At 42.9% G+C, this 12290-nt stretch overlaps 1 protein-coding gene across 1 annotated transcript in view; it reads left to right on the plus strand.

Moving 5' to 3' along the window:
• The window catches only part of rheb (Ras homolog, mTORC1 binding), a 128568-nt gene that overhangs the window by 113576 nt on the left and 2702 nt on the right, over window positions 1-12290 (plus strand). The gene's annotated exons all lie outside the window — the stretch shown is intronic.

Genomic DNA, 12290 nt, shown 5'->3' on the forward strand with positions numbered 1-12290 from the left:
TGAATATAGTTCCCTGCCTGTCAAAAATGGTTGGTTTTATTTTTCCAGTTTGCTGCAAATTTGCATGTTTAAATTCTAATGCATGACCAAAAGTCTAATCATAGAGATCTAATCTCCTGTCATCTGTTTATCTTTTCGGTATCATTTCTGCCAAATTTCCCCATAGTCTTGCAAGTGTTAAATCCATCTGATTGTTCTTGAGAAATATCAGTGTAATTTGATGTAAATTTAGACTGAAACTGTGTGAGCTGTGTTAAGATTCTAATCAACCGTAATAAATCATTGCCCGAAGCAAGAGGGGAAGAGAATGGAATGGAGAAATGATTCTTCCGGAGTGTGGTTTCAGTAGAAGAAGCTGTTTGTCTAATTTTCGATAGCAGCAGGCTAGTAGTTCTTCGAGACAGTAACCAAAATCCACCCCTCTGTTATATAGGGAAGTCTGAAGTGGTTAGACAGTCTGTTAACAGGCAGCTGTTGAGATTGTCCTGAGTTTCGACACTTATGTGTATCTATGTTTGATCACCATTGTCAAATTCTGCCATTCAGGGTTGCATCTGTTACCACAGCAATATTCTTTTGGCTTTCTAATTTTTAATTTGCATTGTCACTGTCAAATTTTGTCCCTGGGATTAAAAGGTTCGAACATCATTTTGTGAAATAGTTAAGCAGCAGGATTATAAAATCTGGCAGTTAAATGAGGTAGCATTGTGTGAGAAGAACAGACTGATTTTCTGCCGCAGCTTGTCTAGTTCCAGTGAATGTTGAGCTTCAAGAAGTTACCATTTCCCCTCTAACTTCATGCTGTCACATGACCTCTGTCACTGCTGCTTTTCTGTTTTAATAACTTGGGTTCCCCATGGTAGTCTCCGAGATAGTTAATGGTCGCTTTTTGTTTCCACATTCAACTCCTCCAGGTGGTCATCCAAAAGTCTGTTACTGTAGTTAGCACTGTTGCTTCACAGCGCCAGGAGCCCGAGTTCCATTCCCGCTTGGGTCACTGCCTGTGCGGAGTCTGCACGTTCTCCTCGTGTCTGCGTGGGTTTCCTCCGGGTACTCTAGTTTCCTCCCACAAGTCCCGAAAGTTGTGCTACATGGGTGAATTGGGCATTCTGAATTCTCCCTCAATGTATCCAAACAGGCACTGTACTGTGGTGACTAGGGGTTTTCACAGTAACTTCATTGCAGTGTTAATGTAAGACTACTTGTGACACTAATAAAGATTAATATTATTATTGTCCTAATTCGTACCAAATCCATTTCATCCATCACCCATGTGCTCACTGAGCATCATTTCTTCCCAGTACAGCAAACAGCTCTCGGACCTTTTTTTGGTGTGAATAGGACCCTGGATCTCATTCCCCAATTCTGCTGCAACCCCAGTCATTCCCCCCAATTCTTCATTGTGTTTCAGACGCTAAGACCCAATCTTGTACTGAAACTCCAGAGGGGCTGCACCCTTGTAAATTCAATGTTCTCCTCCCCTGCTTAGCCAAATCCCCAGTTCTGCCAAAGCCAGATTCTCCTCCCTTCCCCCTCCCCCTTCTTCTTGCTCGCTGTCTCTCTAAACCCAGGAACACTGGTTCAATCCTTGTCAACTACCCCATCTCATCAATTCCCTCTTCCCACACCAGCCCACCCTATCCTCCCCCCAAATTGTACCCTGCATTGAACCCCAATCTTCTGCATGTTGATGTGCTCTGCTCTCCAATGTTCAGAAATAAATATTGTGTTCATTAGGAAACAATTTTATCTCCCAGCTCACTAAGCCATGGCACAGAAGATTCATTAGTATGTTATATATTCTAATTAGGAACAGTACACATGCAGGTTTAAAGTTTAAACTGAAAGGTTTTTTTCTTGCAGAACTGTTTAATGTTTTGCATCGTTCAACAGCAAAGAACAAAAAATAAACCCTTAAGGCAGAATTTCAAGGTTTTGTTTCTGTAATATATTTAATATCAGCAAATCTGTTAACCCGTGTGATGGGGGATCCCTAGGTCGGCTTAAATGTGACCCTGACATATTTCTGCAATGTATGTTACCCAGGTTTATTGGATTGTTTCAGATTTGACGTTACAGATTTAATGGCAGGATAAATGCATTATTAAATCTGGCGTTGTTCCTTGCAAACTGATGGGTTAGTCTGCAAAAACTCTGCAAAAAGCAATAACCCTCCTAATTACAAGGCTGAAGTAAATCAAGCTGGACCAGTGCCAGATCATCGTGACTTTGCAGTATCATTTCTGCTGCATAGACGCAGCTTAGGCACGCAGAGGTAGCGTGCATGAACTGTTTTGTGTGTTTAAGTCCGTCCCCAGCCTAATGATCAGCACTGGCTTTTCTATATTAAAAGTCCTGAAGATTGAACTGTATTTCACACACTTAATACCAAATTAATTGGCAATCTGAGAAGTCATAACTTTATACCGTTAAATAGAATCACAGAGCTTAACAATTTCAAAAAGACAACTAACAGAAAATTACTTGAATTCATGCAAAGGTTTTGGAGACCCACACGGTTTAGTTCCTCTGGTTTTTAATTTTTAAAAAGTCAGCTGTACTCCAAATTGCAACGCAACTTCAAAGATGGAAAGTGACAAAAGTCAATGTTGCAAAAGGTCAGTTGGTGGTTTGTCATAATTGTTACATCACCTCTCGCTTGCCATTTAACAGACATTATCTAAATTACATAGGGAAGTATAATTTTGATTTGTACTTTTGTGCTCGCAATTATAATATACACTAATTTGCTTGTATTTACTAATTTCTTTATCATAACATAAGAACTAGGAGCAGTAGTAGGCCATCTGGCCCTTCGAGCCTGCTCCGCCATTTAATGAGATCATGGCGGATCTTTTGTGGACTCGGCTCCACTTTCCACCCGAACCCTTTATTCCTTTATTCTTTAAAAAAGTATCTATCTTTATCTTGAAAACATTTAATGAAGGAGTCTCAACTGTTTCACTGGGCAGGGAATTCCATAGATTCACAACCCTTTGGGTGAAGAAGTTCCTCCTGAGCTCAGTCCTAAATCTACTTCAATCTTGTTTTGAGACTATGTCCCCAAGTTCTGCTTTCACCTGCCAGTGGAAACAACCTGCCCCCATCTATCCTATCTATTCCCTTCATAATTTTATATGTTTACATAAGATCCCCCCGCATCCTTATAAATTCCAACGAGTACAGTACAAGTGTACTCTACCTCTTCCCGTAATCCAATCCCCTCAACTGTGGGATTAACCTAATGAATCTCCTCTGTACACCCTCCAGCGCCAGTACATCCTTTCTTGGGTAAGGAGACCAAAGCTGAACACAATACTCCAGGTATGGCCTCACTAACGCCTTATACAGTTACAGCATAACATCCCCAGTCTTAAACTCCATCCCTCTAGCAATGAAGGACAAAACTCCATTCGCCGCCTTAATCACCTGTAAACCAACTTTTTGCAACTCGTGCACTAGCGCACCCAGGTCCCTCTGCACAGCAGCATGTTTTAATATTTTATCATTTAGATAAACCATTTTGTTATTTCTACCAAAATGGATAACCTCACATTTGTCAACATTGTATTCCATCTGCCAGACCCTAGCCCATTCACTTAACCTATCCAAATCCCTCTGCAGACTTCCGGTATCCTCTGCACATTTTGCTTTACCACTCATCTTAGTGTCGTCTGCAAACTTGGACACATTGCACTTGGTCCCCAACTCCAAATCATCTATGTAAATTGTGAACAATTGTGGGCCAACATTGATCTCTGAGGGACAGCACTAGCTACTGATTGCCAACCAGAGAAACACCCATTAATCCCCACTCTTTGCTTTCTATTAATTAACCAATTCTGTAAATGCTATTACTTTACCCTTAACGCCATGCATCTTTATCTTATGCAGCAACCTCTTGTGTGACACCTTTCTGGAAATCCAGATATACCACATCCATTGGCTACCCGTTATCTACCGTACTGGTAATGTCCTCAAAATTCCGTTTGACACGACCTGCCCTTTATGAACCCATGCTGTGTCTGTCCAATGGGACAATTTCCATCCAGATGCCTCGCTATTTCTTCCTTGATGATAGATTCCAGCATCTTCCCTACAACCGAAGTTAACCTAACTGGCCTATAATTACCCGTTTTCTGCCTACCTCCTTTTTTTAAAACAGTGGTGTCATGTTTGCTATTTTCCAATCCGTCGGGACCACACCAGAGTCTAGTGAATTTTGGTAAATTATCACTAGTGCATTTGCAATTTCTCATGCCATCTATTTTAGTACCCTGGGATGCATTCCATCAGGGCCAGGAGACTTGTCTGCATTTAGTCCCATTAGCTTGCCCATCACTACCTCCTTAGTGATAACAATCATCTCCAGGTCCTCACTTGTCATAGCCTCATTTCTATCAGTCACTGGCATGTTATTTGTGTCTTCCACTGTGAAGACCGACCCAAAACACCTGTTCAGTTCCTTAGCCATTACCATTTGTTAATGTTCCATTATTATTTCACGGTCATTTAGTTTTTCTATTTTCAATATCACTGCTCGTGAGCCAGGTTATCGGGTGTGAGTAGCATGGTTTTGATGTGCCCAAACCCAGCATTGTGCCTGGCCTTTTTTGAGATGATGCTGAGGGACCTGCGGCAGGTTAGGTAGAAATTTCACCAACTGGTTCATCATGCTCAAGAATCACTGGAGGTCTGGGGTGGGAATTTTTGTGGGATTGCCATGATGCCTATTTAATAATCTTTATTTTCACAAGTAGGTTTACATTAACACTACAATGAGGTTACGATGAAAGGCCCCTAGTCGCCACATTCCAGGGCGCTTGTTCGGGTACACCAAGGGAGAATTCAGATTGTCCAATTCACCTAACATATCTTTCGGGACTTGTGGGAAGAAACCGGAGGAAACCCACGCAGACACTGGGAGAATGTGCAGACTCCGCACAAATAGTGACCCAAGCCAGGAATCGACCCTGGTCCTGTGAAGCAACAGTGCTAACTACTGTGCTACCATGCCGCCCAGGAAGGATGTAAACGCATTCAGCGAAGAATTGCTTAACTGATACCAGAAATGGGCAGGTTATCTTAAGATGAAAGATTAGACAGGCTAGGCTTGTATCCACTGGAATTTAGAAGAGTAAAAGACAACCTAATTGAAACCTAGAAGATCCTGATGGGCCTTGACAGGAATACCCAATTCTTTTTTTCCAATGAAGGGACAATTTAGTGTGGCCAATTGACGTACCCTGTTGTGAGTGTGACACCCACGCAGGCACTGGGAGAATGTGCAAACTCCACACGGGCAGTGACCTGGGGCCGGCATTGAACCCTGGTCCTCGGCAGTGTGAGACAGCAATGTTTGCTGCTGTGCTGTCCCTGGGCTTTGCCAGGGCTGATGCAGAAAGGATGTTGTCTCTTGTGGAAGAATCTAGAACTGTTTAAAAATAAGGCGGTACTCACTTAAGACAACTGAGAAGATTTCTTTTGAGGGTGGTGAGTCTTTGGAACTCCCTTCCTCGAAAGGCAGTGGAAGCAGAGTCTTTGAATGTTTTCCAGACAGGGAGATAGATTCTTGATAAACAAGAGGGTGGAAAGTTACTGTTGGTAGCGGAGAAGTTACAGCTGAATCAGCCAAGGTCTTAATACGTGATGGAGCAGGCTTAAAAGGCCGAGTGGCCTACTCCTCCTAATTCATATGTTCGTAAGAACTGAATAGAGATCTTGGAGAGCTCGCATTTCTCATTTAGTGTTAGAACTGTTGCCTGCAAGCATTGAAGAACAACCATGAGCCTCCTGTTGTGTTCCTCTACAATTGTGCTATGGACCAAAACATCATCCATATGGCAGATGACACCCTCCAGGCCTTGCAGAATAGTGCATTGAGAAATCTCGGGTGCTGAGATAATGCAAAATGGCAAGTGATTAAAACACAATTTTCCAGTGATTGAAACACAATTTGCCAAAGGGGTGATCTGGATTTTTTGTTAGATGGAAGTTTCCAGAAGCCGCTGTTAGCATCGAGCTTTGAAAACACTGCTTTTGGAGAACTTGTTTCAGGCTGTCATTCACCGAGAACATCTCGCCGTTGCCCTACTGAGTTGTGGCAGGCCAACACAAGATACAGATGGACCCATTTAACTTTGGAACTGGGGCTACCCCAGAGCATCATTCAGTTTGCTAAATGACAGGGACCTGACACCCCCATTTTGGTCATCTCATCCAGTTATTGCTGCACGTTGAGTGGCTGTAGTATTTCCCGTGTGCAAATAGGCCCATGAACCTCATCCTCCCTTAATGGAATACTGTCTGCAGTCCTCAGTCGTCCCAATACAGTAAGGGACAGGTGAAAATGGATCATCTACTTGGCACTTCTGACTGTAGATGGTTGCAAATGCCTTGCCTTTTACAATGAGGACTCCTTCATTTTTGAGGATGGGGATATTTGTGGAGCCTTCTTCGGTTAGCTGTTTACTGTCCACCAGCATTCATGATAATGTGGCAGATCCGTTGGTTATCACTTAGCTTTGTCTGTCACATGCTGCTTCTGGTTAGCATTATGTGGAGATGCTGGCATTGGACTGGGGTGGGCACAGTAAGAAGTCTTACAACATCAGGTTAAAGTCCAACAGGTTTGTTTGGAATCATTAGCTTTCGGAGCTCACCTGATGAAGCAGCTGTGCTCCGAAAGCTAGTGATTCTAAACAAACCCGTTAGACTTTAACCTGGTGTAAGACTTCTTACTCTGGTTAGCATCAATGCAGTCCTGTGTTGTGGCTTCACCAGGTTGACACTTCATTTTTAGAAATGCCTGATGCTGCTCCTGGCACTTAGTCCTGCATTCCTCATTGAATCAGAGATAGTCCCTATCTTGATGGTATTTGTAAAGTGACACATTTGCAGACCATGAGATTATAGATTGTGGGTGAATACAATATTCGTCCACAGCGCTTCATGGATGTTCAGTTTTGAGCTGCTAGATTTGTTCTGAATCTATCCCATTTCGCCCGGTGGTCGTCTCACACAACACAAAGGAAGGTAATCCTCAATGTGAAGATAGTGCTTCCATTGTACTGTGCGATGGTAGCTCCTTCTAATATGGACAAATGCATCTGCAACAAGTAGATGGTGATAGTGAGGTTGGGTAGTCGCCCCCCCGGTTGATTCCCTCAGCACCTGCCATACCACAGGCCCAGTGAGTAATGGTGCTTAGCCAACATAAGGCTGAGGAGTAGAAGTGGGCCATTCGGCCCATCTTATCTGCTCTGCCATTCAATGAGATAACTTATCTGATATCCTCTGCTGTGCTTTTGTGCCTTATTCCCATAACCCGTGAATTGAGAGATAGATACTCAGCGAGACCTTTGTGTCATCATGGATCAGTCGCTGAATGTAAGTGCGCAGGTACAGTAGGTGGTCAAGAAGGCAAATGGTATGTTGGCCTTCATAGCGAGAGGATTTGTGTATAGGAATAGATGTTTTACTTCAATTGTATAGGGCATTGGTGAGGCCACACCTGGATTATTGTGTGCAATAATCTGAGGAAGGAAGTTCTTGCTATGGAGGGAGTGCAGCCAAGGTTTACCAGACTGATTCCTGGGATGGTGGGACTGTCATATGGGGAGAGATTAATTAAGTTAGGATTATATTCATTGAAGTTTAGAGGAGCGAGAAGGGATCTGATATAATTTTGTAAGTTTCTAACAGGATTAGACAGGGTAGATTCAGAGAGAATGTTCCCAACGGTAGGAGAAATTTCTTCACCCAGAGAGTGGTGAATCTGGAATTTGCTGCCACAAAGTAGTTGAAGCCAAAACGTTGTGTAATTTCAAGAAGGAATTAGATGTAGCTCTTGGGGCTCAAGGGATTTTTTTTTTTTTTTGAGCATGGTAAGAGTATTGAACTTGATGATTAGCCATGAAAATGAATGGTGGAGCAGGCTCGAAGGACCGACTGGCCTCCTGTTTCTATTTTCTATGTGAACATAGTTAATGACCCAGCCTCTACAGATCCCTGTGGTAAAGAATTCCCCAGATTCACTGCCCTCTGGGAGTAGAAATTTCACCTCATCTCTGTCTTAAATGGGGTGACCTCTTATTCAGATTATGCCTCTGGTCCTAGACACTCCACAAAGGGAAACAACCTCAGCATCTACCCTGTCAAGGCTTCTGAGAATTCTACATGTTTATATAAGGTAGTCTCTCATTCTTCTAAACTCCACTGAGTACAGATCCAACCTACTTAACCTCCCCATATAAGAAAATCCCTCCATACCCAGGATCAACCAAATGAACCTTGCCTGGACCACCTCCAATGCCTATATATCTTTGCTTAGATAAAGGTACAAGACTGTTCACAGTATTCCAGGAGTGGTCTAACTCGTGCCTTGTATGGTTTTAGCGGGACTTGCCTATTTGTACTCCATTCCCTTTGAAATAAAGATCAACGTTCTATTTGTCTTCCCTACTGAACTTGCATGCTAGCGTTTTGTGATTTATGTATGCGGACACCCAAATCTGCTGCAGTTTTTTTGCAGTCTTCCCCCATTCAAATAATATTCAGCTCCTTTATTCTTCCTCCCAAAATGTATAACTTCACGTTTTCCTGCATTATATTCCAACTGTCAAGTTTTTGCCCACTCACCTCACCTGTAACAGCATGTCTTTCGGGACTTCAGGGAGGAAACCGGAGTACCCGGAGGAAACCCACAGAGAACGTGCAGACTCTGCACACACTGAGCCAAGACGGAAATCGAACCTGAGACCCTGGCGCTGTGAAGCAACAATGCTAACCACTGTGCTACCGTGCCGCCCACTTGTCCAAGCCATTAATATATATTGGACCTAATTGTAGTCCCAGCAGTAAGTAATCCCTGTGGAGAACATTTTTTTGGAAATCCAAGTATAATACATTTGCTGGTTCTCCTTTATCTATCCTGCCCGTTACCATCTCAAAGAATTCAAATAACTTTTGTCAGGCATGATTTCCCCTTGAAGCCATGCTGACTATTCATTATTATATCATGTATGTCCAAATGTTTTGCTATTACATTCCCCATCTCTGATAAGCTAATTGACCTATAGTTAGCTGCTTTTTGTATCCATTTTTGAACAAAGTCATTACATTGGCAGTATTCCAACCCTCTGGGACTTCTCCAGAATTTAAGGATTCTTGGAGCTACTTGCTTTAATATCCTGGGCTGCAACCCATCAGGCCCTGGGGACTTAACTGCTCTCCCCCCCCCCCCCCAAGTTTCCCTCGTACTTTTTCTCTAGCTATTCTCTCTCTTCCCCCCCAGCCTTGCCCCTTGATTATTTAGTATTTTTGGAATGTTATTAGTGTCTTCCACTGTGAAGACTGGCGCAAAGTATTTATTTAACTCATCTGCCATTTCCTGGTTCCCCATTATTATTTCCCCAGCCTCATTGTCTAAGGGGCCGATGTTCACTTTGGCTTCTCTTCCTTTTTATATATTTAAAGAAGCTCTTGCTGCCCATTTTTATATTACTCGCCTGTTCGCCCTCAAATGTCATATTCTCCCCTCTTTTTTTTGGTCATCTTTTGTCAGTTTTTAAAACTTTCCCAATCCTTTGACTTACCACTAATATTTGCCATATTGTATTGTCAGGTGTACCGAGGTACAGTAAAATGTATTGTTCTGCCTACAGTCTAGACAGATCATTCCATAAAAAACAGGACATATGAGCAATCAACAATGTAAATACCTAGACATAGGGTGAAGCATACGGGGTATAGTGCTATAACAATAGAGAAAATGCTTAGAGACAGTCCCTAAGAGAGTCATTCAGGAGTCTGGTAACAGCGGGGAAGAAGCTGTTTTTGAATCTGTTAGTGCGTGTTCTCAGACTTTTGTATCTTCTGCCCAATGGAAGAGAGACTAACCAGGTGGGAGGGCTCTTTAATTATTCTGCCCGCTTTCCTCAGGCAGCGGGAGGTGTAGACGGAGTCAGTGGATGCGAGGCGGGTTTGCATGATGGACTGTGCTATGTTCTCAGTAGTTTCTTATGGTCTTGGACCAAGCAGTTGCCATACCAAGCTGTGATGCAGCCAGGTCGGATGCTTTCTGTGGTACATCTGTAAAAAGTGGTAAGAGTCAGTGTGGCTATCCGAATTTCCTTAGTTTCCTGAGGCAGTGTAGGCGCTGTTGTGCTTTCTTGGTCGTAGTGTTGGCATGGGTGGACCAGAACAGATTGTTAATGATGTGTTACAGCTAGTAAAGAGCCATTAATTTTGCCTTGTTAACATTTTTTCCATTTTTGATCTTTTGTTGCATATTTTGTTTGCACATTCCATCCCTTCCTGTCACACTCTGGGTATCATTACCTAAATAGCTGCCTTGTAATGCTGCCATATCCTTTTGTTTTGTAAGCCTGCATCTCCCCTCTCCTGAACCATCCCAAGGTTACACTTAAGAAATGATAAATGCCCATGCTCTATTCTCAAATACCTCCCCAAACCCCATCAGAACACAGGCCGGTTGAAACACTTCCAATTTACAGGACTTAAAAGCTGCATCATCTATGCTACTCCGCTGTAGTTATTATTTGACTGGACTCTTGCAATGCAGAGAATGAGTTTAAATTCCACCAGTCTTCAGTTTGAAAATTTGTACTTAGATTGTTATCTTTATTAATAAAAGTTCTAAAAGTAAAAAAGCTAGCACTGTCAAAAATAGTTATTAAAGGATGGGATTGAATCAAAATCCAGCTGTTTCACTAAACACCTGTTGTTCTGACCCAGTCTGGCCACCATATACCTCTCAGGAAGCAGAGCAAACCAGCCAGTCAGTTCAACTGGTCTATGGCAGATTTTATGTTGCAAAATGCATCTCTCTTCAGCTAACTCTCGCCGCATAATCTTTTGTTCCTTTCTCTCTCTCTTTCTGCCCTTAAATGCATCCATGCTATTCACATCAACTTCACCCCGTGTTAGCGAGGTCCACATTTAATAGTGGGTAGAGTTGTTCCTCCTGAACGCCTCATTAGATTTCTTAGTTCCAATTTATAGTTACTAGTTTTAGCCTCCCCCACAAAAGTAGGACTGAAATGCTAAGCCATTTCAGAGGGCAGCTAAGAGTCTATCACAACTTTGTGGGCCTGGAGTCTCATGTCGGCCAGACAGGGTGAGGGTGGGAGATTTCCTTCCTTAAAGGATATCAGTGAGCCTGATTGGTTTTTACAACAGTCAGTAGTAGTTTGGTCACCATTAATTATTAATTAATTTATTTTAAAATAAATTTGGAGTACCCAATTATTTTTTTCCAATGAAAGGGCAATTTAGATTGGCCAATCCACCTAATTGGCACATCTTTGGGTTGTAGGGGTGAAACCCACGCAGGCACTGGGAGAATGTGCAAACTCCACACGGACCGTGACTCGGGGCTGGGATAGAACCTGGAGTTCTCAATGCCGTAGGCACAGTGCTAACCACTGTGCACAGTGTTGCCCACCATATTATGGATTTAGTAATTGAATTTAAATTCCACCAGCTCCCTTGTTGGGATTTTAACCCCTCTCCCTAGAACTTTAGCCTTGGCCTCTGGATTGCTAGTCCAGTTACATTACCACGATGCCACCATCTCCCACTCCCCATCACTGGTTACAGACCGATGGACAATATTGTTAAAAATGGTAGGAAACTGCTGTGGTTTTAAGTCATGTCATTCTGAAAATTGATTGCTTTGAAGTTTCATATTTAAGTAGCCTGGAATTGAAATTCTGTGCTGAGCTCCAGGATATCATGGAGGAATTGAAATTCTGTGCTGAACACAGTGCACAACTTATTTGATTACGCTCATACGAGCGCCCTTTCCGAGTTTTTAAGTCGCTCGTCGACTAATGTTTCTCCACCTAGCTAGCCACAGCTGGAACTGTGTGGTGGACTGGGGTGATCTTAGTTCAGCATAAATGACCAATCATTCCATGGGTTACCAATCTTGGTGTCACCACCCACCAAATGTGAGCTGAGACCGGTTAGTTGTATATAGGTCTGTCCGGAGACGGCCAACCCTTTTTCGTCATCTGACCCGCAGGTACAGACTGACTGTCATCATTTGATCACAAAAGGATTTTTTTTCACACACATTTTAATATAACAAGAACCGCGAGCTTCACATACATATTGGAAGTAACTAGCCATCTCGCACATCCCGGGAGAATTCATCCACCTGCCGTCACCTGGCCCTTCGGGGTTCGGGCAGATGGAACTGAATGTCAAAATCAATGTGGTTGGGGTTCGCCAGAACCCCACTGCTTGTCACCACCAAGACCAGA

This window comes from Scyliorhinus canicula, chromosome 5, assembly GCF_902713615.1.
Source record: "Scyliorhinus canicula chromosome 5, sScyCan1.1, whole genome shotgun sequence".
Lineage (NCBI taxonomy): Eukaryota > Metazoa > Chordata > Chondrichthyes > Carcharhiniformes > Scyliorhinidae > Scyliorhinus > Scyliorhinus canicula.